Below are 6,074 nucleotides of genomic sequence, written 5' to 3'. Positions count from 1 at the left end.
TATCAACACTTTGTAGTATAGGGCTTCTTAAGTACCTTCCATACTCAATCTTGCTGTCACTCAAATGAGGAAGCCGATGTCGACTTCACCGGAGGTAAAGGCGAGGATGAAGAGTAGTCTTAGAAGTCACGTTCGCATCTTAGCTGCTTGTGGCTTGAGTCTTTGTTTTCCCTGTGTTTTGTTGGCCGTTTAGCCAGTTTTGTAATATACTATATGGTTTGTAAACCTTTTCTACTTTGAACCTTAATATTTTTGTACAAAGTTTGACTGTGATACTAAAACTTTTATATTGTGCGTATTAACTACTTGATCCAAAGTATGATACAGGAGGCATAGGAGATCCTGGGTTTAGGGTCTTGCAATAGGTAGGAAGCATTGTAGACAAAGTTTTTTCAATTTCTTCACATCTGTGGGAGCTTTGTCACAAAATAGCAATCTAGAGCAGATCTTGTAAACAATATGGTTTAATTCTCCAATGGACTTAAAGTCCTGGAGGCAAATGTTAGACCACACGCGTTGTGCTTTAGGTAGGATAACTGCCTTTTCCTATTCATAACGCTCTTTGAGAAAGTTCCATAGATCATATGGATTCTCATCCATTAAATTTTCATATTTCAAATCTGGATGAATACGGTGCCTTATAAAGTATAAAGCCTCATACTTGATTTGATCTTGAAGAGGCGGATCTCCTTCTTAAGGAGTATTAATCGCCATTATTAGTCCTCGGGACGATAGATATTTTCATGTCCATTGCTCAAGTTATATAGTTACGGTCATCTAACTCGACTCTGTCGAATTCAACGTTGGACATGTTGTCTTACTAAAATAACTAATGATCGAATGAATTTACACTTTGGGTAAATTGAAGAATCATGGTAATGTTGTAATAATGGTGCAAAATATGTAAAGTCAAGTTGAGACTTGAATTACATAGTGTAGATCTCAAATTATATAGCTAACATGTTAAAGATAATCACCAATTGTGATGTAGATCTCGCAGTAGTATGAGACATAATCTGGCATTTGTTAGTAGATGTCTATATTCATATTACCTTATGTTATGCTAAGTAGAGTATTTGGAAGAACACGTTGAATGTAGTCATTAAGTCAAGATGATAAAATATAGACCTCACAATAATGGTAGATAATTTGTAAATATGCAGTAGATGCTATAGTTCTATTACCTTGTGTTTCACAATATTTAATTGAGGTAATCACTAAATTTTATTTTGCATTTTAATTTTGCTTGAATTAAGCACTATTGGGCATAAAAGCACTTTGGGCTTAATTAAGGGGAATTAATATGTAATTATGTAAGAAAATAATCTCAATTGCAAAATTAACATGGTCGTTTTCACAATGGTATGTTATAGGCAATGCTTAATAGCAAACATATTGAATAGTACAGATTTAACAAAAAATAGGGTCTGGAATATAATTTTACATCAGTAAATAACACAATGTGCAATTACTAAAAAACACCAAGGGCCTAAACATAAAAATACTAGATACAAAGTACTATTTAGTTGGATCATCTTGCAATATGTTAGAAACCCAGGGGGTCTGTAAAATGGCATGAGGTTCGATGGTTGGCTGATGCAACTTGGGCATGGACCTTGTTGGCCTTTCAGCCGGGCCATTTGGCCTGGTGGGAAAAAACCCGTATAAAATGTATTAGGGAGGTTAGGGTTAGTGTGGCCACTCCCTGCACACCCACACCCCTTGAGTCGACGCCGCCAGGCCGTGACGATGCTGGTAGGTAGGGTCACCGGCTTTTGGCTTGGTCGGCCAGCACGCTTGGTAGACCATTGGATGCCGCTCCGTCGCCGTTTGGGTAGGCCAGGCCGTTGTCGGGCAGAAGCCATTATCGGCCTGTGGCCAAATGCAAGCCAGTGCCAGAGGCATAAAGGAAGATGGACCAAGCCAAGGGCGGAAGGGTAGGGCTGGATTCAGCGGTGCGGCTAGGCGGGTGTTGCTTGGGCCATGCACCACCAGAGGGCATACGTCGCCAAAGACCCGGTGTAGATCCATAGCACGCCACCTTGGAGGACTGACGTCGACTGCCTGTGCCACTATTTGAGTGGCTATCGCGAGAGGACGAGCGCCGACCGAGGGCCACCACTGTTCTCGGCTGAGTGCCACTACGGGCTTTGTTGCCGTCATCTTCTACATCGCCACAAGCATCCTTGGGACGCCGACACGCAAAGTCGCCGGTCTTGGACAAGCTGTCTCTGCCACTATCGAGCAAGCTGACACACCACTAGCAACATCACTGGTGGAGGGGCAGGCACTACCACGGGTCGAAGCTGGATGGGGTCATGCGACCAGCCTTCACTGGCTTAAGGCCTTATGGTCGACTTAGGGTGGGGTGCCGGGCCCTGTTGCCTTGGAGAAGCGCTAGTTGTGCCGTATATAGGCCATGTGTGCCGTCAGCGTGGGACGTCATTGTGGGACCCGCCATGAGTGTTGTTGGTCGGAGCAGCCAGATCTGGGTAATGCCGTCGGTTGGAGTCATCACCTCGGGTTGTGCCGGTCACCGCCGGGATGGGAGAGCGTTGGGCGGCTGTGAGAAACCATATAAATTGTATTCTAATTAATCATTAGAAATGATCATTTAACATAATTACATACACAATGATTAACCAAAATCCAATCCCGGTAGTCTTGGCACGTGTTTTGTGCCCAAGATCGGAACACATACCTTTCCAACATATAACACCACAACAAAGCTTGCTTAAGAAAGAGCGAGTAATTAAATTATATTACAAGTTCTTAAGCATTTAACCATTTACATGATTTACAACAAAAGGAAGCTAGGATGATAAAGAATAGTTCACCTCCTAACCAAAACTTGAAACTACGTAGCGGAAGATTAACAACTATGAATCAACAAAAGCTAGGTGAAGCTAAATGCTCTTAGGCTCCACCCAAAAGCCTCGCCACACGAGTAGTTTGCACTACTCATTCCCGCAACCTACATCGGTGGGTATGAAGTAGCCAAACACGAGCTCCTCCTCACCGGTAGAACCTAAAAGAGCAGCGTGAGTACAAAGGTACTCGCAAGACTTAATCTATAATGAGCACATAAAAATAACCCGACTCCAAGGATTATACATTGAATCATTAGCAAAGAATAGGCCACAAGGTTAAGTAAATTCACATGCATAAGTAACCTTAACACATATGTGTGAGCACGTATACTTAACCATATATACTTTTCTACTTTGTAACCCTCGACTTGCATATAAACTTAAATGGAATCATCTCATGAACATAACTGTAAATCAAACCATCTCAAACCTATCCCATCCAACCATACCACACATCCCACATTCGCAACTCTATGACTGCTGCAAATGGACAAAAGCATGCTCATAACTGAGAGCGCGGAAATTCAAATAGTTTTACACACCGCAGGGGGTACAACTTTACCCACATGATTCGAGCACCATTCGGCTTGAGTAGTCACACAGGCCCACAAAAGGGGTACTCATGTCAACCTTTCTCATACCCAGAACTACCCACTTGCACATGCCACTATGGCACCAGGGTTACCACGAGTGTGTCCCGGACACCTCTGGCTCCTTGCCACCTTGCTTCTTTTTTTTTTCTCTTATGCGTCATAGGGACGCACGACAAGCGCCAGCACGATGTATAGTAATCAGCTTGTCTTACCATTAGATCAACATGTGGTTAGTACAAAAAGTGCTAGAGCCAACTACAATAACGGACGATGCTTAAATGATGCAAGCGGTCTATAGTATCCGGGTTACTCTCCAGAACTACACCGGGGAACTCCTCCGGGGAAGAAGATACCCCTAACACTGCCCACATCCCGTCTCATACTCATAACTCATACAACTCACATCATTATCATTGTGTTTGTAAACAATAAGTAATCCCTAAGCTCGTGAACAATGGTTGCACCATCGCTCGACTTCTACCGGTGACTTATGCATTGCTAAGAATTTTGAATAACTCTTAAAGTAGACATCAACAAGGTTAACAAGGCTACAATGATATGGATAATCAACAACTCAAGGTAGAGGTAATGCAATTCAATATAGGTTCTATCCATATAAACCCGACATCGACTCGCTAACCATGCAAAGATACATAAGTGACAACTTATCAATTTAGACTTTATTCAATTCAAACAAAGGTGCAATATGCTTAGATACTTGCCTTGCTACAGCAGTGTTTGACTAATACTCCTGGCGCAACACTCACAGAACTCGGGTAGTTTGGCGTCCTTCACTCGCTTGGACTGTCAGTGCAACGCTTTCTAAACTAATCAAGAAAGCATTGCATAAACAAATGAATGATGGAAAAATATGCAAATGATGCATGCTTGGACAATAATAGAGTGTCCTGTTTCGAAAACATTTGCAAAAGGCTGCCAAATGATTAGGGTTTTGAAGTTTGAAACCCTGGATAAGATAACCTAAGTGCACAAAGCCTTGAAGAGCTAGCAATCAGACCGACGTGCAAGTGGCGGTCGGATCATGAGCGTGCGGAAGTTTAGGGCCCTGGCGGTCAGACCGAAGGCGGTGCCAATCAGACCACTGACCAACAGTCAGACCGGCCCTAACGGCGGTCCGACTTCTAAATTCAGATATTTTGAACCGACCTACTAGCGGTCAGACCGGCCCTAGTGGTGGTCAGGTCACCAGACCCTGCCGGCACCACCTTCGTGTGGTCGCCGACGAGGACTTTAGCGAAACCTTCAACAACGAAGGGCACCAAAATACTTCATAGGACTAAGGAAACATATTCTATGATTGTTCTGATGACATGCATGGTCCAAACACATAAAACCCCAAAAATGATATCTGAACCTAGTATTCACCTAGGTTTCACAGCGAAAATCAAAACGGTGATCGCCTAGAGCTAGGAAACGAGGGGAAGATGGTAGGGGGATGTTTACCTCAGCGTAGAGGAACTTTATATTGGATCGTAATCCTCCAGGGAAGCTTCGATCCACCGATTGGACTCCCAGAGGGTGAATGAGCTCGCGGAGGCAGAAACAGAGAGGAAACCCTTCCGATGGGGAGGAAATGGGGAAGAAGCTCAGGGAAGTCCTCCGGGAAGGTCGTGGGGGGTCCCCACCTTCGATCTCTGACCGTCGACATGTTGATTTGGAGCTCTCTTTCTCTCCCTAGGGTGTGTTAGAGTGAGAGAGTGAATGAGAGGGAGAGAGAGGCAAATGAGAGAGAGAGAGAGAGAGAGAGAGAGAGAGAGAGAGAGAGAGAAGGAGTGAGTGAGACGATCAACCACTTAAGGGAGCCTCTGTGCACTGGCGGTTAGACTACGGGAAGGGTCGGTAAAACCGCGGGAAGCCCACGTGGCAAGCCTACGTGGTTGTGCACCTGGCGGTCAGACCACAGTTGAGCCCGGTCAGACCGTGGGAAGGGTTTTTGCTGAATTTTGTTCTAATTTACCCATCTTTTCTTTATTCTTTATTTTTCTTCTTTTCTCTAAGGTATTTAGGATCTTCCTATCTCGTACTATACCATTTTCACTCCTGAAATATCCAAAATAATAACTAATCGCATAAAACATACCGCCATGATGATTATGCATGCTTAGTCCTGTAATTAGCATTTTGGGATGTGACAGCAGCCACCTGTTGGGTGAGTGCCGTCAAGTAGTAAGGGGCGGAGGATAGTTGTGGCCAAGGGGGGTCGTGGCCCCCATGGCCCAACAAAATTTATATATTTTGTAGTGTATTTTTCGTCAATTCAAATTGTTTTATGTGTTTGTAGTGTATTTTGAGCCTAATCTCTCATATTTCAATGATTCGGCCCCCCTGTGATTCAGTTGGAGCCCATTTGGCTTCATCGACCCCCCTTGAATTTGGGTCCAAGCTCCGCCATTGCATGCAATTACGGTTGGTTCCTTTGTGTGTGCCGCCATGGGGTGGTGGTCGGCCGACTAGATCCACGCCCGTAGGCTGCCATCGAGTGGCGGTCGGCCATTTGGGTGTGCCACCATGGCTTTGCCTTGCTCGAAGGAGGTCGCTGGTGCAGCGGAGCACGTTGTGCTTAGGACCAGCTTTGGTGATATGGACCTCA

Source organism: Phragmites australis, chromosome 8 (assembly GCF_958298935.1).
Source record: "Phragmites australis chromosome 8, lpPhrAust1.1, whole genome shotgun sequence".
NCBI lineage: Eukaryota > Viridiplantae > Streptophyta > Magnoliopsida > Poales > Poaceae > Phragmites > Phragmites australis.
The sequence above is the reverse complement of the archived record's forward strand: the minus strand, read 5'-3'. Positions refer to the sequence as shown.